Genomic DNA, 25461 nt, shown 5'->3' with positions numbered 1-25461 from the left:
TACAACTACTCGCACGACGAAAGACTGGTACCAAAAGACTACAGCGTTGCCCAAATTACACCAGTACTCAGAAAGGAAATAGGAGTAATCCGATTAATTATTGATGTATACCACTGGCATCGATCTGCAGTAGAATTTTGGAATATATACTGTGTTCGGATATTATGAACTGCCTTGAAGTTAACAGTCTATTGACACATAGCACAGATTTTGGAAATATCGCTACTGTGAATCATAAATAGCTCTTTATTCGCAAGGACTAATAAGTGCTACCGACAGGGAGATCTCAAACTGATTCCGTATTTCTAGATTTTTCAGGAGGTTTTTGACATCGTCCCTCACAAGAGACTTCTAATCAGATTGTGTGCCTACGGAATATCGCTTTAGTTCTGTGGCTGCATTCGTGATTTCGTGTCAGGAAGGTCACAGCCCGTAGTAATCTACTGTCAGTCGTCGAGTAAAACGTCAGTTGTATATGTTGTTCCCCTAGGACGCCCTTTGCTGTTCTTAATCTAAACAAACGACTTAGCAGACAATTTGAGCAGTCCTCTTAGAATGTTTGCAGATGATGTGTCATTTACCGTCTCTTAAAGTCTTTTGGGAATCAAAACCAGTTGCAAAATGACCTATACTCAACATCTGTGTGATTCTAAAGGTAACAATTGTCTCTGAATAAGGGAAAGTGCGAAGACATCCACATGAGCACTGAAACAACTCCGTTATATTTAGGTTACACGACAAATCACACAAATATAAAGACTTTCAATGCAACGAAATACCTAGAATCACAATTACAAACAACTTAAATTGGAGCCAACACATGGATAATGTTGCGGGGAAGGCAAACAATAGACCACCTTTTATTGACATAATACTTAGAAGATGCAACATATCTACTAAAGAGACTACCTACACTACACTTATCTGTGCACTGCTGCAGTACTGCTGTGGTGTATGGGATCTTGACCAAGCAGGATTGACGGAGGGAGGACATAGAAAAACTCCAAAGAAGGGTTGCTTGTTTTGTATTATTACAAGATAAGGGAGAGGGCCCACGGGTGTGATAAGCGAGATGGTGCGGCAATCATAAACACAAAGGAGTTTTTCGCTGTGACGAAGTCTTTCCACGAAATTTCATTCACCAACTGTTTCCCCTGACCGCGAAAATATTTTACCGTCGTTAACCTACGTAGAAAATAATATAAGACAAATAAAATAAGATAAATTAAAGCTCGTTCTGGAAGATGGAGGTATGTCGAAGGACTCTCTTTCAGGGAATACCGGTTAAATTCCCGAATCGTCATGCAGATGTAGAATTGGACGTTATCCTCTATTGTCACACTGTCTTCACTTGTTTAAATTGTTAGAGAGATAAGAATCAATGGATTCTTTGTTATAATTATTGTGTTAGAAATGTAGAAGCGGAAGTAACGAAAAGAAACTTTCGGGCCCACAGATGGATTATGCGATGAATTGCACTTAACATATTAGAGAACAAAGAAAGGAACAAGGCGCTGGCGCTCAGTTTATGCAGTTTCTGGTAGCAGTCTTCCAGTTAGACGTAAATAAGCATATGAATGCGAGCTTACACTTTTGAGTAGAGCTGTTTACAGTAGGTGTTTGACAGCCTACTTGAGCAAGTAGAGGTAAGCTTTGCCTACTTAGACTCTAAGAACGAAATACACAAAGCTAGTTTTGTTGTCCCTTTACTTTTCGAAGGAAATCGGCAGTGACGTATTCTGTTTTATCCGACTAATACAGGAACTCACCTGCTCTTACAGTGCACCACGCGCCACGCTAGCTGACGACTCAGGGGTTGCACCAAACCGTGATCGAAGCTGCGCGGTGTATTACGGACCAAGCGCTTGTACAGTGGCTAGTCTGAGTGTGGCTAGGCGGTCTCCCACACTTGATGTGGTAATCTCTAAATTTTGTCTCAGAGAATATGATACGAAGACGTTTACGATGCGACAACATGCGGAACAAAGTTTATTTGTTTCACAGGTGACACACGCCACTTACGGAAGACATCCGGCCACAGGATTAAATTAAATAAAATTTGCAATGTCCTAAAAAAGCGGACCCCGTACTAGAAGGAAAATGGATAGCGCAGAAAGAAGAAATGAACTCTCTCTTCCTTACTCTGTTGGGAAAGAAGCAGAAATATGGTTTTGTGATCATTCAGGGTCATGAATTTAGATACACATCAATCAGAAGTTTATTTAGTTTGACTTATTATGCAATTGTCGTTTTTCCACACACCACTCCTTGTATGTAGAGGTTATTTGCCACCATTAGAAGCATAGAAACCATTTAAGAGCCTACAGTATGTCAAAAACATATTCCCTTCTTCACACTTTGATTTACATAAAACTCCGTCCGTTTTCAGTAAAGGAGTATTCTATTCTTAGAAGTAAGGCTGATGAATAATACAATCAAAGGAACCAGTGGACCACTAGTGTACTCAAGGCAACAAGTAACACTGAAATTTGTTGTAAGTTGTGAATTAGTGGGCGACTTATAATGTGAAGGACAAATTTTGGGTTTTTTGGTCTGTGGTCCTACATTATTTGTGTTCTTTTTATTCGTAACTTTTACTGCAGCCAAAAAAGTACAAAAATTACTTACATACTGCATATTATTCATAAGGACTAAACGTTACCACGTCTTCATAATCTCCCATTTTCACAATAACAAACAGCGCATCAAATATCACGAAAAGTGGGGTATGTAAAATATGGATTATACGGGAAATAACATCATTGGAGACGCAAGACATAGTTGGACCACTCGAGATAAAGCATCTCCAAATGTGGAGCCCTCACAGTTGGGACACGTCACGTATGTAGCATGACAACTGTAATTTTTAAGGTAGGTTACTGAAAATTTTCCATTTTTATCGAGTTTTATATAACTAGACGGAGCTGACTTAATATTTAATACATATTACTGATAGTGCAACCTGATAGTTTTGATAGTTATTGTTTTAAACTTACTAATTTCAATTTAGCACAGACATGAGGCGAGGTCGTCAAATATTTTTATAATAGGTTTAGAACTGAAGACCTAAGGCATCTCAGATTCCGATATATGTAAATAATGGAAGTGTGGTTTGACTCTTCACTTTTTCTTTGTCTTCGAGACTCACAAAAGCATAAAAGGCTACGCGAATCTGAAAATCATATCAATTACTGAACACAGAAAGAAGTTCTATGTCTCGTGGCATAAACCTAACGTCTTTGAAAGTATGGCATTGAGATTTATTGCTCTCACGTTTCCAAAGAAGTAATGTGTAGGCGACTACGCTGTAAAGCATTCCACTAATTCTTGATCGACGCTCCGCAGACACCTGTTTAAATTCTTGGGAAAATAAAAAGCTTCGTGAAATGTGCAATAAACTACAGAGTTAATAAAGTTATGAGAATAAACTTGCTCGGATTTTTTATGATGTTCTTAACGTTTTTTATTTTACGTTGTTAACTTTTTTATCTCATTCTCTCTTCCTTACCGCAAAGTAATTACATCAACAGATAAATAGAGATGATGAAACAAAAGTACTTCCAGTTCTGTTTATGAGTTTCGCGGAAATCGATGAACTAATCCCCACCAAACAAAAAGTAAATAGCATGAACAGGGAAAGTAGCACACCTGTAATATTCGCCAGTGTTATTGTGAAACAGATATTAAAACAGTACAGAAAAGTACAATACATTTTGAATGAAAAAACATGCGACACTGGTTTAATATTCCACAACATTTACTACTTTAAAAGCCCGTTTTCGGCTGTTACGCCATTGTAGGGCACAAAGATAAATATGTGTAGCTGTAAACGTGACTCTGAATCTGACGACAGCTAAACAGCCGAAAAATAATTTGTAAAATAAAAAGTACTGTACAATACTGCGTCGTTGTCGTGTGTTTTTTCATTCATATTGCATTAAATAATCTGCCAGAAACGAATGGAACAGACGGTTAATGACACCGTGGAATAATTTAAGGGAGATGATTTAAACCATTTCATGATGTCTTTTTATAGATAACAATATCTTGTATCACTCAAGATTGGTATAATATGTACATATTACTCTTAACGTATTTTATGCTCTTAATTGAGTAGCAAAAACCGGAGACCTTTTGTTTCCTTCTTCTTTTGATTTCTATAGGAGGAATGCACAGATGAAACAGGAAAATATTCTATTCAATTATTAGACTTTCAAGGGATCTTAATCAAATAATGAAGCGTTATAGCTACTCTAAACGTTTACAAAAATCTGACCGCATGTTTTGTACACACATAATACTTTTAACGTATTTTATGCTATTAATTGTGTAGTAAAAATCAGAGACCTTTTGTTCCATTCTTCTTTTGGATTTCTATGGTAATATTCAAGAAATGCACAGATGAACAAGGAAAATATTTCATTTACATTGTTAGACTTTCAAGGCATCTTAATCATATAATTAAGCGTTATAGCTACTCTAATCATTTAAAAAAATCTGACCGCACGTTTTGGTCTTGACCTAACGCCACATTACATATTTTCACTACGGTTTGTGTTCTTGGAAAAAAACTGTTCCATAATATGTTTGTGGAGAGGAAAGCAAAGGTATTTTGATGGTTAGTACCGTTAATGTCATACTCAACGACCGCTCACTGTACCTCAGAAAAAACTGATTGGTGCCCTGTCGCCGTAAGTCAGTATGAGTCACATCGAGGTAGTCACACACGTAAAATAATCAGTACCTTATGTAAGCAAATATGCGAGGGGTCGATACAATTTTGTTCGGTGGTATAGCGTGAAGTCGCTGAAAGTAACATAAAAGTAACAGAAGTATCACATAACTAGCCACCAAGCTTCTCTAGCCCACGATGTGTTTCAGTTTCTTCTGGAGATACTGCAGAAAGTAATAACTGTATGGTCAAATATAGCACAAGTGTCGAACGCAGGGCTCTCCAGTATAAATGTACTGCGGAAATCATACAAAAATGCACCAATTTCAACTTTACGTGAGGTATGCCGGTGAATTAAAATCCGATATTGCCAAGTTAAGGTGGCTGAGGCCTCTGAAACGATTAACAAGTGTTGGGCTTAGTGAGTAGTTATCTACGTGTTTTTTCTGTTTTGACGAAGTAACGTAAACTGGCGGGAGCAGCCTTTATGAATGCGGTTTCACACGAATGCGTGGAGGCGGTCGACCGCTGCAGCGAACTACTTACCAGAAGCTCGGGAAGCGAGGCGTGGTGCAGAGGACCGGTGTACCACTGCGTCGAGGCTGGTTTATTTAACAGTAGGTGGGAGTGGCGAGGAATTGGGACACCCCGGGCCTGAAGAAGAGGGAGAGCAGGGGGAGAGGTCCGGTGAGCGACTGAGGAAGGGGGCCGTGGTGGGGAGGGGGAGCCACAGTGCAAGCCAAAAGACTCGTTTTCCGATTGGCCGGCCTGCGAACGTGCGTCAGAGGCGGTGCCGCCGCCGGCGGCCGCGCCGCGCCGCGCACGCGACGTGACTGATAGAGGCGGCACCACCACGCCACCAACACCGCCCGCCACCACCGCGGCACCAACACCACCGCCACGCCGGCCTGCCAATCAAGCTTTTTAATTGAACCGCGCCGGTCTTGGCGGGGAAGCCTACCGCACAGAGACGGCTAACGCGTGCGTGGGCGGCTGGCTGCCTACCGCCGATGCCCATCCGCATACGTAAGTCCGTCATCCCACGCTACTACCCACGGGGTGCAGCCCTCGTCCTTGTTTGTTTCGTGACGTCACATCTGCACGCGATCAGGCAAGGTGTTATCTGGACGCGGAAGTGCGAGGTACTTTTGCCAAATAACTACATGTGGAGCTGAAAAACTATCATGTCCTTGTTTGTTTCGTGACGTCACATCTGCACACGATCAGGCAAGGTGTTATCTGGACGCGGAAGTGCGAGGTACTTTTGCCAAATAAGTACATGTGGAGCTGAAAAACTATCATCAGCTACCGTAGACCAGGGATTCACAACTTTTTCAGATGGTGGACCCCTTCTGTAGTCGAAAATCCATGGCGGACCCCTAGTCTGTTCCCAATGACCCCCCCCCCCACACACACACAGAAGAATCAATAGTCTTTGGTTTAGAGATGAATGAAAACAACTTGAAGGTCAAAACTCGTCTTATGAAATAGGTAGTACACTGAAAAAGCAAGTTTAACATTTAATGATGCCTGGGGCTGCATACGTGCCAGTGAGTGCTGTGATTGGTCGACAAAGCTCGCTCCGCGCATGCGTAAAATATTTCAGCGCATCTACTGCCGTGAGCCGGCGCACTAACAACTCGCGTGTTGTTGCGAGACAGTCCATTAGAGAAACCGCATTCTCCGGCACTAAACTGTGTATGCGTTCTCACTTAGGAACCGCAAAGACTACTTAGGAATACGACCTGAAGTAAAAGCACACATTTTTTCACACGAAAAAAGAAATAGTGATGAATTTGATTTTTCACATTTTTATTCAATAATTTTACTCATTATTTTAGACGATTTGGTGAAGGGTGGCCGTGGACCCCCTAAGGGGTCTGCGGACCACACGTTGGGAAGCCCTGCCGTAGACTATCGTAAGAAAGCGCAGACCTCGGTACTTTTCTTTGTAGGTTTGGTCAGTTAAGATCGTAACCGTATTACCTGAATGTTAGGTGTGTTGCATATCTATCGGGCGTTACTTCACTTCTGTCGTTTTATTTGCGTATGCGGTCACAGTCTTACCATATTAGCCTAGAAAACTGGTGAACCGTCTAGAAACTGAGTTTGGATATATAAAGAGCCACGTAAACTATAACATATTGTTGTTCTGCATGGTTATCCTCTTGTTTGTTACTTAAAAGTAAACGGCACTTACTGCAAAATTGAAATTTGTATTATTGGTGGGTTGGTTGATTCGGGGGAGGTGACCAAACAGTGAGGTCATCGGTCCCATCGGATTACGGAAGGATAGGGAAGGAACTCGACTGTACCCTTTCAAAGGTACCATTCTGGAAATTTCCTGAAACGATTTACGGAAATCATGAAAAACCTAAATGAGGATGTCCGGACGCGGATTTGAGCCGTTGACCTCGCGAATACGAGTCTAGTGTGCTAACCACCGTGCCAACTCGTTCGATAATTTGCATTGTTAATTCAGGTTTTATTGGAAAACTGTTGGTTTGTAACGTGAAACAGATATATTTTGTAGTAAAAAAAAGAAAAAAAATCTATACGGATTTATCACATAGCGCTTGAAAGCACAATTTCCTCATAAAAAAGTAAGATTTTAAAAAATGCAAAACAAAATCATATCAAAGATCGCTTTGATACAGCATCCAGCATAAATACCACGTGTTTCTGTTAATGTTAAACAACTTTCGCATTCATCAATTACAAAGGGAAACTCTTGCATTTGATCATGATGAAGATCGTTCTATTGAGTACAAAATAACGGCAATAATTTTATACATGTTTTGTGTTTGTCCACGTAAACTGGGCTTTTATAGAAAGCATTTGTTTTGGTTACGTAAAAGCGTAGAAGTGAAGCGAGCAGCTCAATGTTTTCACTTATAAAATGAAGTTTATATTTTGTAAAGTTAGAAACTGCACAGTGGACTAACGCTGAACAATGTGCGGCTCTAATTATGTGTAAAACAAACAAACAAACAAAAAGTAGTTTCTCTCTCACATTCATTTATGTTTCTTTCCCTACCAATGCTACCGACACTATAGGTAGATCTACCACTTATTACGTCATTTATATAGTGCACCAAAACTACCAAACAGGCGCAACTCTAAATATATGGGCTTGTTCTTCCTTTGTGCTGTCTACTGTCGGAAACGTCTACACTCCGAAAGCCACCTTACGATGTGTATCGGAGGCTACTTCTGTTACCACTATCTGCTCCCCCATCCCCGTTCCATCAGTGTTGGAAGAATGAGTATCGGTAAACTTCCGTAACAGTTTCAATCTCTCCGGTCTACATCTACTCGTACAGCTACATGACTACTCTGCAGGTCGCACTTAGGTGCTTGGCAGAGGGTTCACATAACCATTTTATTTTCTACTGTTTAAAGTGGGAAAAACTAATCTTTCTTTAAGTTTTCCTGTTGGGATTTTATTACGATGATCGTTGTCCCTTCTTAGATGAATTAGATTTCGTTAAGATTCTCCCAGTGAATCTTAGCCTAGAATCTCCATTTTCTACAGTTTGTTTTATGTAATCATTCCAGTCTAGGTCGCTAGCGACGGTTGTTCCTAGGAATATTACAGTTGTTGCTGCTTCCAGTGTATCGCCGATAGTGTTCTCAAACACTATTTTATCCCCTCGACAATTTGTTCGAAGTACATTTATTTACTTTCAGTATGAACTGCCAGTCCCTACTTCAAACGTCGATGCTCTGCAGGCCTTTCTGCATTTCAGTACGGTCATTAGGCGTTATAACCTTGTTAAAGGCAACAGCATTGTCCACGAACAGACCCGTGGAGTTTCCGAAGCTGTTCATTAGATCATTTGTATGTTGTCTTTACGAAAGAAGTACAGAAGCTTTAGGAGATTATAGGCTGGATGTAAATAACTGTTTTGACTAAATGAACGCGGGTTCTCTAAAGCAGAACAGTAGTGCTATATAACATCAACTTGCCTTCAGTTCGTTTCGTACATGGGTAAAAGACGGTAGCGAATTGCTTGTTGTAAATTGTATAGTTATACATGGAATGATCTCGCAGACATACAGTCGGCTTCTGTTGGTGCTGAAAATACAAAAAGACGTATTGCATCTGTAATCGTACCGGATTTCCAAAATGGGAGAATATTTGAAGCTGTTGATTGTTAGAAGGTTAAACTAGGTAAAGATTTTCACGCTCCTGATCGATATTAACGTGTATTTATGTGGTTTAGCTTCAAGGAAGCAGTCTTCCTCCTGTTTATTTGTAAGCAGTGTATATTTCATTCTTCATATATTTAACGCTACGTGCAAAAGTATTTGATGGGCTGCAGCTGGTCTTATTTGTCATCTCCAAAAGTTGAATCAAATGGAGGACTTCATAGTAAATGGTTTCCGCAGATACCTGTGCGAGTTTTGCACCAAAGGGCATTAACATCGGCGTTGCTTAGCTTAAACACTATGGATCGCGAGATCTACCATTCATGTACTTGAAATGAAACTATAGACCTCCTTTCTTGGGTCTAACATTTTGTATTTCCATGGGGAGAGGTGATACGCATCTCTCTAAATTATTCTGAATATAGTTACTGTACGAAGCTAGATTACTCTGTATGTTACTGACGGGCCTTCAGTGTTATATAACAATCGTATGAGCACTTCATAGACGGGCTCTCCGCAGTGCACTGTTCATTATGTGTGACATATAACGTTCGTAGTTGTAGTAGGTTCGAAGGACGACTAAGGAATTGCTAGTCATATAAGCTACCATAATTTTTAGCCGATATGATTCAGACTTTGAATCCGGAAACATACTATCACTCACCGTAAAATCTATAACGCCTTCTGTGATTGCCCAGCCTTTCCTACATTAAGTCGCTCTCTAGATAAATAAGTTCTCTCCAACCATACCACTTCCAGAATGCCATCAGATCTTCTCCACGTCCTGCAAATATCTTAATCAAACGTAAATTGGTGTCTGTTTCTGCATACGAGTATACCCCCATTTACTTAACCCATAATCATCATCGACAATAGCAGCAGCAGCAACAGATTCACATCCAGAGCTAGAGAAACGTCTCCTAAAGACTGTCGCACACATTACGGTTTTAAATATATTGCATAAATGTCGGTTCCTGTTGTCAACTGCCGACCTACTGGTCTATCGTCGTCTCGATATTTTATTATCACTCGGAACCCCTTATCTCCGTTTACTTCCTCTCTCTGTTCACCCTTGTTCATTAGCTTGTTTTCCTGTCTACTCCAGCAATTACCATGTGGCTTCACTCCATTATTTGTTGAAAATTATGTTTTTGAACGATTTTAGCCTTTCAGTTCTATGTCTAAATGGTAATACACACTGACTGTAAACTGCTCATTTCAAAATAATGAAAAATTCTCGAAGCGGCCCTGATTCCTACTATCAATGTAATACCTTTGACGTATATGTTCTTTAGTAATGCAAAGTGACTCAGTGTCACCTTTCTCAAAGAAAGATGTTTGTTTCTTCAGCATTGCCCAGGTACGTATTTATTCCAGTCTGTCAGTCCCCTTTCCCTCTCTGTATTCTCCCCCCCCCCTCTCTCTCTCTCTGTCAATCTCTTTCTCTTTCTCTGTCCACGTTCTCCAGCTCTCACTCCCTGTCCAACTGCTCTTGCCCCTTTCTCTGTCCTTCTCCTGCCCATTTACTCCTTCCCCTTCTATGCACCTCCTCCTCCCCAATCCTCCAAGTCACTTTCCTCCTCCACTCACTCCCCATTCTCTCTGTCCATATCCTCCTCCTCGACTCCATTTCCTTCACGCCGTTTCTCTGACCACCTCCCCCATCTCCATTCCCTATGCAGCTCCTCCTGCTCCTCTACCTGGCCACTTACTCCGCCCATTTTACCCTTCCAGTCCTTCTCCTGTTACCTCTTCTGTCTCCGTATTATCACCCACACCAAGTTATATACAGGGTGAGTCACCTAACGTTACCGCTGGATATATTTCGTAAACCACATCAAATACTGACGAACCGATTCCACAGACCGAACGTGAGGAGAGGGCTAGTGTAATTGTTTAATACAAACCATACAAAAATGTACGGAATTATGTTTTTTAACACAAACCTACGTTTTTTTAAATGGAACCACGTTAGTTTTGTTAGCACATCTGAACATATAAACAATATCAGTGCCATTTGTTGCATTGTAAAATGTTAATTACATCCGGAGATATTGTAACCTTAAGTTGACGCTTGAAACCTCTGACGTTCAGTTGCGTTTTGTAACAAACACGGGCCACGATCGGCGAGCAGCATCTGCAGGGACATGTTTACGATGATGACCGTGTTTACGAGTGTGGCTGCAGTGCACTGTTGTGGTTTGGTCTAGCTGTCGCAGTGTCCGCATGTAGCGCTTGCTGCTATTGTTATTCTGCATCCGTCTCTGCACGCAGACCAACTGTAGTACACCGTGTTACCAGACGTCTGTGATAGTGTAGTGTTGTAGGAACTGTGACCATGGTGTATTCGAACTCTGAAAAGGCGGAGATGATACTCATCTATGGCGAGTGTCGACGAAATGCAGCTGAAGCCTGCAGGGTGTATGCAGAACGGTACCCGGACAGAGAGCATCCAACGTGCCGCACATTGCAAAACATCTACCGCCAACTGTATGCAACAGGTATGGTCTTAGCACGCAAACGGGTCCTTAGCAGGCCCATCACAGGAGAAGCGGGTGCAGTGGGTGTGTTAGCTGCTGTTGCCATGAACCCACACATGAGTACACGGGACTTGCGAGAGTCGGTGGACTGAGTCAAAGTAGTGTCATGGCATACTGCATCGTCACCACTTTCACCCGTTTGATTTTTCGTTACATGAGCAATTACATGGTGATGACTTTAATCATCGAGTGCAATTCTGTCAATGGGCATTAACAGAGAAAGCATTGCAGTCCTACCTGTTAGCCGATGAAGGGGATTTCACAAACCACGGGGCAGTGAATCTACGGAACATGCATTACTGGTCCGTGGACAATCCTTGCTGGCTCAGACAGGTAGAGCGACAGCGACCGTGGACTGTAAATGTATGATGCGGAATCATTGGCAACCACCTCATTGGTCCTCACTTCGTTGCCGGGGCCCAAACAGCTGCAACATACATCGCGTTTCTATAGAATGATCTGCCAACGTTGCTCGAAAATGTCCCACAGGAAACGCGTCGACGAATGTGGTATCAGCATGATGGTGCACCTGCTCATTCTGCAATTAACACTAGGATAACCCTTGACAGGATGTTCGACGGGCGTTTCATAGGACGTGGAGGACGCATAAATTGGCCAGCCTGTTCTCCACAAGGGTTCCAGCAGATCAAATGAACGCCTAGATGAATATCTGACATTACCCAGATATGTATTTACTCCAGTATTCTGTTACTTCATCTCGTTTCTCCCCTTCTGCGTGTTCATCTCCATCACCCGTCTCTCTGTCCACCTACTCCTCCCGCACCCCCTACCCCACTCTCTGTCCATCTCTGATTCCTTCCTCTCTGTGCCGACCTACTCATCCTCCTCTGTCCATCTTCTCCTCCCCCTCTGTCCATCTCCTCTTTCCCTCTCTAATTCCATCTCTTCCTCCGCTCTCTTTGTCAATGTCTTCCACCTTCACTGCCTCTCCATCTTTTACTCCCACTTGTGCCTTTACAACTCCTCCACCACCCTCTCCATGTTTATCTCCTCCTCTTCCCTTTCTCTGTCAATTTTATCCCCCCACTCTGTCTGTTCCTGTACACCTTTCGCTCTGCCTATCTCTTCCTATCCTGTCTCTGTCTCTGTTATCTCCTCTTCCCTTTCTCTGTCCATCTTCTTCAGTCCCCTCTCTCTGTGCATTTGTTCCTCCCCTATTTCTGTCCATCTCCTCCTCCTCTTCTCTGCACCTATCTCCTCCTCCCCCTCCCAATTCTTCTCTTCCCTCTCCTTTCTGTGTCCATATTTTCCTCTCTCCTCTGTCTATTTCTACCTCTTCCCTTACTCTGACCATTTCCTGCTTCTCCTCTGTCTGTTCATCTCCTTCTCCCCTATCTCACTTTCTGCATTTTCCTCCTCCTGTCTCTGTCCATCTCCTTCATCCTTTCTCTATTCAATTCCAACTCGACCCTTTCTCTGTCCTTCTCTTCCTCCCCCTCTCCTGGTTTACCTCCTTCCCCTTTTTCTCTTGTGGCAGTCTCTCTCTCTCCCTTCCATCTGTTCATCTCTTCCTCTTTATTTCTGTGTCCATTTACTCCTTCCCCTCCATCTCCTGCTCCTCCACCTTTCTGCCTGTCTCTTCATCCTCCTGTTTCTGTCCATCTCCTCCTCTTCCCTTTCTCTGCCCATCTTCTTCATTCCTCTCCTTTTTTCTCCTTGTAGGCTGTCCATCTCCTTGTCCTTCCTTCTTTTCCACATTTTCACACTCACCCCATTAGGTGGCTGGTGGTTCTTACCCCTACAGTATTTCTTTCCAAATTGCAGTCAGTATGTGTACCAGTTATGACTGAAGCCCTTCCAGGGGTTTAGGTTGAGGTTTTTAGCAATGGTTTTTTTCGCATCTGCACATGTCAGGTATACAGGGTGAACACAAAGTCTTGTGCTGAATATAAAAATTTATAACAGAATAACCGTTTGGCATAATAAGCTACATTTGATGCCGTTACATAGGTTAGTGTTACTTTTTTTTTTAAGACCACTTAGTTATTAAGGCCTCAACGTGTGCTCCCTTGGTAGCTCGGAGAATGTCGAGGCGGTATTCTAGTTTCCGATAGGAGTGTTTTGTCACAGTACTCACAGCAGCTTGTATCCTAGCCTTCAGTTCGCCAACGTCAGCAACTGGTGTGACCAAGACTCTGTCTTTGATATAGGCCCAGAAAAGAAAATGATGGGGTGTAATGTCTGGATAGCGGAGTGGCCAGGGTGATGGACTTTCCCTTCCAGTCCACTGATCCGGACATTACTCCCGGTGATCCAGTGTTTTATTCTGAAACTAGATGAATTTAATTGCGCTGTGGATGTCAACAACCTCATGGAAGTTCAGGGACACGTAGCATTGTAAAATCGCCGCCAATTGAAACTTCCTGACAGATTAAAACTGTGTGTCGGACCGAGACTCGAACTCGGGACCTTTGCGGGCGGAAGGCAAAGGCTCGAGTTCGTGTCTCGGTCCGGCAAACAGTTTTAATCTGTCAGGAAGTTTCATAGCAGCGCACACTCCACTGTAGAGTTAAGATCTCATTCTGGAATCACCGACAATTGCTGCATGCCAACCAGTTTTACGACAGTATAGCTACTTGTAGTTACTAGACGTTTATTTCGAAAATATTTCTTGAAATGTTGTGGGTATGTGACCTTGTGCCTGAGGTCTGATATAATAGTCCGTGTTTGGAGCGCCTTCCATAAATCTTCTCAGGTTAGAGTCATGAGAGTTATTTCCAATTTATGGGTTTCCATATGCATCTCCAGTGATCAGAATGTCGACAGAGGGGAGAAATCAAAGATAGAAATACGGTGGATTAGCAAATAGATGAAAAATGTAGGGAACGAGGCAAGGATAATATATTTTCGTAAAATGTTTGTCGCTGTCATTCTCTTACGACTGGAGGAGATTTCCAGATATATAAGAAGCCATCATTGTAAGTGCAAATAATCTAAACGTTTAGTGCCTTAACCACTGTGCAATCCCGCCCAGTTTCGACTACTGCATCGCCCCGTGTTTGTATGTTTGGTGAGTTTTTTGTGATTAACTTCGCTATATCCGTTTATGTTATGTTTAGTTTTAACTCAATTTCGTTGTTAGATCATTCTACATAATATCCAATACGTTTTCCTTGCATTGAGAACTAGTCACTGGTATTTGTATCCTTATATATTTGAATATGCTTTAGTTTTTATTCAATTTCATTCGTTGCCGTTCAAATAGGCCAGCTTTACAGTATTGATAGTAAACTGCAGGCCAAGTTACACGCATTCTTATGCGACTTTATACATAACTGTCTTTCACTTTTATTATTCCCTATTGTAACGTAGAAGTCTACATTTTTCGTTTCCTTGCCATCGCATTAAAGAATTTATTATACTTCACAATGAGGACACGTTTGTCTAACTCTAAAAGTAATGCGATTTCTCTAAATTTTACTTCTATTATTTTTTTATTCAAAAGGAATATCCAGATATAATTAATTTCCCTGGTAGTGAGTACACCTTCATTCTATACGTCTTCGGCATTTCTTTCTTTCATTCGGTTTATATTTGAACCGTGCCCAGAGTACGGTTTTTCTGTTTTTTCACATACTGCCCCTCTCTTATTCCGTCACCTCTCAGTAAAGCTGTTCACGTGACCCAGTTATTCGGTGGTCCGTTCCACGTTTCTATCCCTTGTTCTGAATCACACAGATACTCCTCGTGTGTACACGGAAAGACTCAGTTGTGACATGTTTCTGAGCAACAACATTTCATTTAAGCGTTGTTCCAGCTACAACCGTAGTTTTTTTTGAATGTCTTCCATTTTCAGTGATATTTAACTGTTTATAAATTAAACTTTTATGCTGTTTACACTGCTGAAGAGCATTCCATTTCCTTCTTTCACCTGCTCGTTCTAAATATTGTCTCTGGTAAACAGAGAAGTGTGAGTGAAGGTACCGTTCCGTAGCGTGAAGAATATCAAAATGAACTGCTCCGTTAGATAAATAACAGCAAAAATCCTGGATATTTCTAAAAATATAAATAAGTCGAGACATATCCACTGATCAGCCAAAATATTATGACCACAGTACAACGTACGTTGAATGACGCCTGGTGGCGTTGCAGGCACGTGACGTGGTAAAAAAAGTGTATAAGAGGAGAAAACTTGGACAGGAGAGCACGCTCGAGAAGATACGGGCTGCAAATGGGGAAATCCCTTGAGATATGCAACTTCGACAAAGAGCAGAGTATTATTACGCAGACCCTGTGAACGAGTATCTGAAAAACGGTCGAATATTCACGTGCTGCCACGGAAAGAGATAGGACAGTGGAACTACCACTACGAACTATATGGTCGGACGTCCGCGACTCTTCACAGAACGTGGAGTTCGGGGGCTAGTCTGCTGTTTAAAGAAGGATAGGTGGTGACCTGTGGCGTCTCTCCCGAAAGAGCACAATGCTGTTGCACACGAAAGTGTTTCTGACACACCGATCACCGTACATTGTTGACCATGAAGCCCACTAACAAACCACCCTTACGTGTTCACATGTTGACCCAGTGATATTGTCAATTACGATTGCAGTAGGAAAGGAACCATCGGGATTTAAACGTGGATCAATGGAAACGTGTCAGTTCTTCGGGTGAATCACATTTTTGCTACACTAGGTAGATGTTCGTCTCCACAAATGACGTCATCGACGGGAACGGCGGCTCGAAACGTGCAGCGTGGCACGAACGCAGGGGATATATTATCCTGCGCTTTCATGGGCTGTGGTAGTAATCGAAGACACGCTGACAGCTGCGAACCACCTGCATCGCTTTGTGCTTGATGCGTTCCCCGGTGGCGATGTCATATTTCACCAGTATAATTACGCACAGTATAATTATGCGCATCTCGGAGCCAGAACTGTGCTACAGTGGTTTGAGTAGCATTACAATGAACTCACATTGATGTCTAGGCGACCACATTCGACCGATCTATATTTTATGGAAACCAACTACCTCGCTATCGGGCGTCATTACCACGTATGCAAAACCAGCGGCTTGTTATTTATGCGAATTATGTGACCTGCGCTTAGACATCTAAAACCACATAACGGCACATACCTACCAACAAACTGTCCGATTTCTGGCTCTCAGAATTAATTTTGTATTTCGTTCCAAAATCGGACACACAAGCTATTAATCATGTGGTCAAAACGTGTTAGCTCATCAGTTTACGTATGAGCTAAAATCTCTGACATACCGCAGACGCAATGTTCTGTAACAATTATGTATTTACGCCGCATGTTGTTATCGTCCATGCTAACAGCAATATTGACAATAGCACTTTAGTCCGAAACCGCGCTGCTGCTACTGTCGCAGGTTCGAATCCTGCCTCGGGCATGGATGTGTGTGATGTCCTTAGGTTAGTTAGGTTTAAGTAGTTCTACGTCTATGGGACTGATGACCTCAGATGTTAAGTCTCATAGTGCTTAGAGCCATTTGGATTCAGTTACTACTGGCGAGGGAACAGCATAAAATGGACATTTCAGTCAGGTATCTGACAATGTCATTGCTCACAACGGGATATCGGCTCAGTTTCAGCGGGCCAAACAACACAATGATTATACAGATACCCTACCGGGATGTGTAGAATGGTCCGATCTGTTGGTATTTAATCTCTTTGCAAATGATGCAAAGCTTCGAGTGAACCGACGGCCAAATTTTGAGTTTAGCCCACAGTGTGCAGTTCAGGCTGAAAGAGATTCTGTGAGGTTTCCAAGACGTTTTTTTTCTGTTTTGAGATGAGTCTACTCATTCAGGTTACTGTGAACATGAACCGGGGTGTTTACTTCAAACGTCTAGGTGATCAAGTGCTGCCTTTCCTTTCGTATATCCTGACGAGTTTGCTGTGGACGCTAGCGTCTTCCAGGGTTGCAACACTCGTGTTCACAAGGCTACACAGCTAAGGTCCTGTTGCATCTTAACTGGCCTGCTAAATCACCCATTCTTCAAATCATAGAAAACGTTTGGGACTGCATGGAAAGGCATGAGGCAAAACAAACGCTGTATCATTATAAGAGGTACAGAGGTGAGCGTGAGTGCTGGGGCTTACCTCAGTACACTACTACCAGAGTCCCATCATCATAACGCATCTCTGCTTAACATACAAAAGATTTTAACGTAATCTAAGAGCGAAATTAAAAATTAAAATAACTTTTCGAAACTTCATCAGGATGTGCTTCAGTACATTAATGTTAAAACTGTAAGGTATCGGAATGATCAAATGAATATGCTAGGCAGTATATACGAGCTAAAAGCTGTTCAGAATATGCAAGAGTATGTCACAATTAAAAGCTGTAAATCTCAACTTGATCAGAGCAATAATTAGGTCAAATTAGGCGTTCTTACGAAAAATTTAAGGTGCTAAATATTAGTCACACGAAAATGGAAATGCGTATGTAACCTAAGTTAGATACAAATCATTATATATAAGATACCAATAAGCTAAAAAATACCTCTATTAATTTTCAAGTAATTTTCTAAAAATCAGATTTGGAAAATCAGCTTATCATGATAGATTAAGTGTCATTTGTATTTGCGATAGAAAGTTCTACTTAAATTTATGCTATAAGGTCTACAACATTCCGCCGTTTTGCAATAGACAGCAGTAGCCGCAAGTGGGGTTTGGGTACTTTCTCACAGGTGTATACAGTAAGCTTAGGCATCTGTAAACATAATGCCATAAAAATATTAGTCGGTTTGTTATTGCATCATACGGTTATTCTCAATTAAGTACGTCAACTTATGTACCCATTTCCCGCCATTTGCGGGGAAATTTTAATTTTCTGCTTTAACATGGTTCAAATGGCTCTGAGCACTATGAGAGTTAACTTCTGAGGTCATCAGTCCCCAAGAACTTAGAAGTACTTAAACCCAGCTAACCTAAGGACATCACACACATCCATGACCGAGGTAGGATTTGAACCTGCGACCGTAGCGATCGCGCGGTTCCAGACTGAAGCGCCTAGAACAGCTCGGCTACTCCGACCGGCTGCTTTAACATGAAGAAATCTGTGGCTGTGGCTCTTAAAATGCTAGGTAAGACCAATGGCGAGGGAGCTATTAGTGGAAGAACGTGCAGAGAATATTTTCAGCATCTTAAGAACGGTGATTTTGATGTCGATGGCGGTGGAAGACAGAAGGTTTTCGTAGCTATTGTAACACACGATGACAGTCACAAGATATAATTATCGAAAGCAATTGATGCGTTCGAGCTCAGCACTGAAACACAAACGGCCACAATACAGTGATAGTCACGTAAAGGTAATTTAGCAGAAGGTCAGTGCTCCACCCAATGCCGCAAAACCTGTCAAAATATACATGGAAATGTTGAAATGAGAAAGTCCTATCCCTCCCGCCGTATTCTCCATACGTTGCTCTCTCTGATTACCACATTTTTTCTATCAGTGGCATACAGTCTGGCTAACCAGCACTTCCGATAGTATGAACAAGTGCAAAATTGAATCGATTGATGGGTCCCCGCAAAAGATGCCCAGTTCTTCCGCGACAGGATTCGTATGCTATCCGAAAGATGGGAGAATGTAGTTGCCAGCGATTGGCAATTTTATGAATCATAATTTTTTTGTACGTTTTTCACAATAAAGCCCCGAACTTCGAGAAAAAACGGCGGAAACAATGTTGTAGACCTAGTATAAGACGAATGTACCAAGTTTCAAGACTGTATCCTAAATAACTACGCTTACAAGGGGTCTTAAAGCCACAATTCGGAGATCATGTTCTACTATTAGTTCCGTTCTAAAAATTCTAGCTGGCAAAGTTCAAATGCAGTCTCCCCAAAACGTTTTCAGTAACTAGAGCGAACATTAATCTGTTTATATAAAAATTCAGAAGATTGTAAATTGTTAAACGACAGATATATTAATTAATATGTGATCGAGAAAGGGCCCATGTAGACACAACTACTGTGCCTAGAGCGACTGATAGCGGATGTTCCTTTGACGGTCCACTGCGCCCCTACATAAATACAGCCAGAGAGTCTGTTGAGAAGACACACTTCGCACCGAGATATCAATGTGTTGACGTCAGTCAAACACGTGCGCGTGTTGTGCCTCGGATGACGTCAGAGATGAGCAGACTTGAAGGTGTTTTCGGTAAAAAAGTAGGAAGTGTACTCACGAGGACTGAACAACATCCTGGATCGCTGAAATTTCACGAAGTAACTGTTTGTGTGCTGCCCGTAATGTTGACGAAACCGCGTGGTAGATGGCGAGATTATTTTCTACTTTTAAGGCGAACAATTAACTTTTGGTGATTATAAGACAGAGCGACAGACCCTTTTACTTGGAACTTGCTCTGGAGGTCACCCCTGAACTTGCTGAATGACTAGCAAGTAGGAACATCTTCTTTAGTGCATACAATAGTGATGTGGACTTGCAGACTGGAAATTATGGTCGGTATGTTCTACATCGCTTTCTGGCTGAACCCAAAAATAGTTTTAAGGCTCTTGTAAACGTCGAAGGTAGATCTAAAGCAAGCATAGACAATTTAAGTGTCTCTTCATAACCACGTACCAAAAGTTTAACCATTTTGATTATTTACCGGCCTCCCCACAGGCACGTGCAACGCAGCAATGAACATCGTCGCTATTTGAATAAAATGTTCTAGAGTTTCAATCCGTGTCAATTGCTTTAAAAAGCGACACGAAGTTTCGGCCAAGCACTCCTTGGCCATTGTCAGGTGGTATGACTGCTAGTGGGCTGTTGGTGCGCCCTTATATACGGTAGCTGCCAGCTGTGACGTCACTGGTGCCCGTGACATTGCCATATATGGTCATGTTTTGAGTCGGCGTTCGATGTGCTCCCTTCAACCACGCGATCGCTGGATTCCACGCAACGCTGAGCTGCAAGCCACAGTCTCTATTCAGGGTGTTTGCGGTAATTTTTATTTCAATAGCTTCCTTTATTAAACTGTCCCAGAAGCCGTTAGTGCGAGCCACGACAGAGGTATCGTCAAATTTTATGTGGTGACCGTTTTCTAACGCATGCTCAGCTAACCCAGATTTCTCTGGATAGCGTAGGCGATAATACCTCTCATGTTCTTTCCTGCGTTGTTCCACTGTGCGCATTGTATCCGATGTATTTCTGGCGACACTCACGAGGTATTTCGTAGACTTCAGGTGTTCTGAGACCTACTGCGTCTTTAACTGGTCTCAGTCATGACGGATTGCCGTTGGAGACGTGAAGACTGATTTGATCTTGCGTCTTTTCAACAGGTGAGGCGGCCGCGGTGGTCTAGCGGTTCTAGGCGCTCAGTTCGGAACCGCGCGACTGCTACGGTCACAGGTTCGAATCCTGCCTCGGGCATGGATGTGTGTGGTGTTCTTAGGTTAGTTAGGTTTAAGTAGTTCTAAGTTCTAGGGGACTGATGACCACACATTTTAAGTCCCATAGTACTCAGAGCCATTTCTTTCAACAGGCGGCTTATGCTGCCGGACACAGAGCCACAGAATGGCAGCAAAGCAAGTTTCTTTTCCTGCTCTTCGTCGGTGGTCTTATTCTGAAATTTCCCAGAAATCACTTCTTTATCTTGATGGGCGCTGTAGGAGTTATTCCTGAAAAACCTTGGGTAGGTGGCTCAGTTCATCGGGCAGGTTATCTTCGTCTGATATTACTCTTGCACGATGCACCAATGTTTGTAATACTGTGCGCTTCTGTGCTGGATGATGATGGCTTGTGGCGTGCAGGTACTGATCTGTGTGGGTGGGTTTTCTGTAGACGCTGTGGCCAAGGAACCCATTTCATTTACGGTGGACAAGGACGTCGAGGAAGTGCAATGCATTATCTTTTTCCACCTCCATGGTGAACTGGATATTACTGTTCCAAAAACTCGTCCAATTTCTCGCGTCCGTGTGGCCAAATGACGAAAGTGTCGTCAACGTATCGAAAGAAACACTTCGGCTTCACTGGCGCAGTGTCTATGGCATTATCCTCAAAATTCTCCATGAAGAGGTTTGCAACAGCTGGAGCCAACGGGCTACGCATTGCTACGCCGTCTTATCGTAATACTGGCCGTTGAACACGACATAGGAGGAAGTAAGAGTGTGCCTAAATAGCTCGACCACGTCACTTACAAAGTACTGGGAAATTATGTCCAAAGCTCGTGCAGTTATTTTTAAGCAATTGACGCGGTTGGAAACCTGAGAACATTTTATTCAATGTTATCTCCGCGAGACTCTGCATTCATACATTGTCGCTATTTTTGGCCCTGTGGTATCCTGTCATACAGGGTGTTACAAAAAGGTAAGGCCAAAGCTTCAGGAAATATTCTTCACACACAAATAAATAAAATATGTTATGTGGACATGTGTCCGTAAACGCTTACTTTCCATGTTAGATCTCATTTTAGTTTCGTCAGTATGTACTGTACTTCCTCGATTCACCACCAGTTGGCCCAATTGACGGAAGGTAATGTTGACTTCGGTGCTTGTGTTGACATGTTTACAAATGCGGAGTTGGCAGATGCCCATTTGATGTATGGATTAGCACGGGGCAATAGCCTTGGCGCGGTACGTTTGTATCGAGACAGATTTCCAGAACGAAGGTGTCCCGACAGGAAGATGTTCGAAGCAATTGATCGGCGTCTTAGGGAGCACGGAACATTTCAGCCTATGACTCGCGACTGGGGAAGACTAGAACGACGAGGACACCTGCAATGGACGAGGCAATTCTTCGTGCAGTTGACGATAACCCTAATGTCAGGGTCAGAGAAGTTGTTCCTGTACAAGGTAACACTGACCACGTCACTGTGTGGAGAGTGCCACGGGAGAACCTGTTCTTTCCGTACCATGTACAGCGTGTGTAGGCACTATCAGCAGCTGATTGGCCTCCACGGGTACACTTCTACGAATGGCTCATCCAACAATGTGTCAATCCTCATTTCAGTGCAAATGTTCTCTTTACGGATGAGGCTTCATTCCAACGTGATCAAATTGTAAATTTCCACAATCAACATATGTGGGCTGACGAGAATCCGCCCGCAATTGTGCGTCACGTCATCAACACAGATTTTCTGTGAACGTTTGAGCAGGCATTGTTGGTGATGTCTTGATTGGGCCCCATGTTCTTCCACCTACGCTCAATGGAGCACGTTATCATGATTTCATACGGGATACTCTACCTGTGCTGCTAGAACATGTGCCTTTACAAGTTCGACACAACATGTGGTTCATGCACGATGGAGCTCCTGCACATTGCAGTCGAAGTGTTCGTACGCTTCTCAACAACAGATTCGGTGACCGATGGATTGGTAGAGGCGGACCAATTCCATAGCTTCCACGCTCTCCTGACCTCAACCCTCTTGACTTTCATTTATGTGGGCATTTGAAAGCTCTTGTCTACGCAACCCCGGTACCAAATGTAGAGACTCTTCGTGCTCGTATTGTGGACGGCTGTGATACAATACGCCATTCTCCATGGCTGCATCAGCGCATCAGGGACTCCATGAGACGGAGGGTGGATGCATGTATCCTCGCTAACGGAGGATATTTTGAACGTTTCCTGTAACAAAGTGTTTGAAGTCACGCTGGTACGTTCTGTTGCTGTGTGTTTCCATTCCATGATTAATGTGATTTGAAGAGAAGTAATAAAATGAGCTCTAACATGGAAAGTAAGCGTTTCCGGACACATGTCCACATAACATATTATCTTTCTTTGTGTGTGAGGAATGTTTCCTGAAAGTTTGGCCGTACCTTTTTGTAACACCCTGTATAACTTGCATACTCTCTTCCTCACTGTAATGAGACCATATCAAAGTAGAGGATGTATACATGGTATTAGTGTGATTTCTCCTGCAGTACTACTTACTTGATTGTGCTAATCGTCAGATGTCCTTTTGACAAAGACTTGTAGAGGATCTATAATTGTACCAACACTTTCTAGAAGGAGTGGTCGAATAAACTGCATAAGTTCAAACAATGCAACCTTTTTGCGGCATAATTAGTCTTACGAAATGACGAAGCCCGCTTCCAGCTGACGAACGTCGCGGAACAACGAGAGCGAGCAGTGGTAGGAGAGGCGACCTCGACCATGATCGCTCTGGGGGCTCCGTGTTCCTGGCCAGGCACCGCATCACCGCCCCCGCCGCCGTTGCACAACAGCCCAGCTCTAGGCGCAAAGCACAGGCGCAGTGGGTGCTTCTGCCACAGCTCACGGAAACTCTCTTTCAGCACGCAGCGCCATTGGTAACGTGTTTATTCCCCAGCGGTTGACTGAAAAGGGGAGAAAAATGCCTACTTGAAAGTCACATTTCGCTTTTAGAAGTGACGGTGACGGTCTTCTGCGTGTATGCTGGTCTCTTCTTTCGACGTACACCAGCGCTACACGACACCGCATTCGTAAACATTTGTCACCGTCTCCGGAGTTGAATGTGTCGCCTGCACGTAACACAGTTTTCTACAATTTACCCTTCAGTAGTATCTTTCGAACCTGTCTTTACGATACAGCGTTCTTGCATTACTGAAGCCATTCGTTTACGTTGATAGTGTTTTGAGCACACGAAGTTTGCGGTGAATGATTTATTTGTGCCCATCTCTTAATACTGTTTTCATTGAAATAATTTTAGTTTCAAGACGCTACTATTAATGTTATCAGGTAATCGGTTTCATGATTTTCAGAGTAAATAAGTAATTAGAGCGTTTTAGTTGCGCTTGCTATTTTTTTAAATTTATTCTATTTTGCGGTGTGACTGGCCTTTCACAGTCAGTGTTTCTCACTATCTTATTTATTTAGCAGGGGCTGTTATCGTCTAAAGGATAGATCGTTGGTCGGCAGCCTTGAACGTCCCGGGTTCAATCGCGGATAGCACTCCGTCTTTAGGCCACAAGTGGCCCATCGGGACCATCCGACCGCCGTATCATCCTCAGTTGAGGATGCGGATAGGAGGGGCGTGTGGTCAGCACACCACTCTCCCGGTCGTTATGATGGTTTTCTTTGACCTACTGTTCGGTCGAGTAGCTCCTCAATTGGCATCACGAGGCCGAGTGCACCCCGAAAAATAACAACAGCGCATGGTGGTTGGATGGTCACCCATCCAAGTGCCGGCCACGCCCGACAGCGCTTAACTTTAGTGATCTCACAGGAACTGATGTATCCACTGTGGCAAGCCCTTTGCCAATGGCGGCTAGGGGTGAGGACATTTTCCTTGTTCTAGTCCCTTCAGGACAGCGTCAGGCCCACACAGGTTGCTATCAAACGAATACCGGGAACATTCTGTTATTTTGCGTACTTTGTGCTTGTTTCTTACACATTCACACCATTTGGGTGCAAGTTTGATTTTTTAGCAATTTACTAAGAATTTAGTCTTCTTACTATTTATCTGCATCTGTATATTCCTCAAACAAACTTATTCGTTCTGTCTACTGAATTTAGAACACTGTCATTAAATTAAGCTACAAATCTCAGATTGTCCGCAGTATTTGTGGCAAATTTAGTGAATAACATGTAAATTTCTGTGAGAAGTCTCATAGCTGTGTAAATTTTTATCTCCTTCCTGTTTACAGTCGAGTTAAGTAGAACATTTGACTTAATTTCCAGTTTTGGGGAACAGCATTTCGTCTCCAAACATTCTTGCAACAATTTGGCGAGTTCTTTTTATATCAACATAACACTTGACTACACGCGTTTATAAACTATCATTATTTTTCGATTTCTTTTTCTTCTTACAGTGAATGGATTTATCCACCACTTCTAGAAATACTGACAGAAGGTCATCGTTTTCATTGATCTACGATTATTTTTCATTTCTTAGGGTGCACAAGTATTCACAATAATCTCTGAATATCTATACTGTTTTGCCTCTATTGTTATTTACTGTGACACATGCCATTTTAAATTAAACACGTAATATCTACACATTATTTGTTTCTATTCCTTCTCTTCAAACTCTTTTTAATTTTTTTGCTTCTATGTAATTTTTATAGTATTCTTTCATGTCCTATAAGAAGCATTTCCAAATATCTTTATTTTTTTTTAGATCTTAGTAATGTATATTATTTTTATTCTCTAATAATTATTAGTTCATGCCATTCGACATTTTCTTCTGTTTTG

General features: G+C 42.5%; 1 protein-coding gene across 2 annotated transcripts in view; it reads right to left on the bottom strand.

The window, feature by feature from the left end:
- The window catches only part of LOC126281373 (neuroendocrine convertase 1-like), a 435322-nt gene that overhangs the window by 365806 nt on the left and 44055 nt on the right, over nucleotides 1–25461 (bottom strand). The window contains exon 1 of one of the 2 annotated variants that reach the window (XM_049980290.1): nucleotides 5219–5424. The exons of the other annotated variant lie outside the window; for it this stretch is intronic. The gene's annotated coding sequence lies outside the window, so the exon portion shown is untranslated. Of the gene's footprint in view, nucleotides 1–5218; nucleotides 5425–25461 lie in introns of those variants that run through there. 2 annotated transcript variants of the gene reach the window in all.

Source organism: Schistocerca gregaria, chromosome 7 (genome assembly GCF_023897955.1).
Source record: "Schistocerca gregaria isolate iqSchGreg1 chromosome 7, iqSchGreg1.2, whole genome shotgun sequence".
Taxonomy (NCBI): Eukaryota; Metazoa; Arthropoda; class Insecta; order Orthoptera; family Acrididae; genus Schistocerca; species Schistocerca gregaria.
The sequence above is the reverse complement of the archived record's forward strand: the minus strand, read 5'-3'. Positions and strand labels throughout refer to the sequence as shown.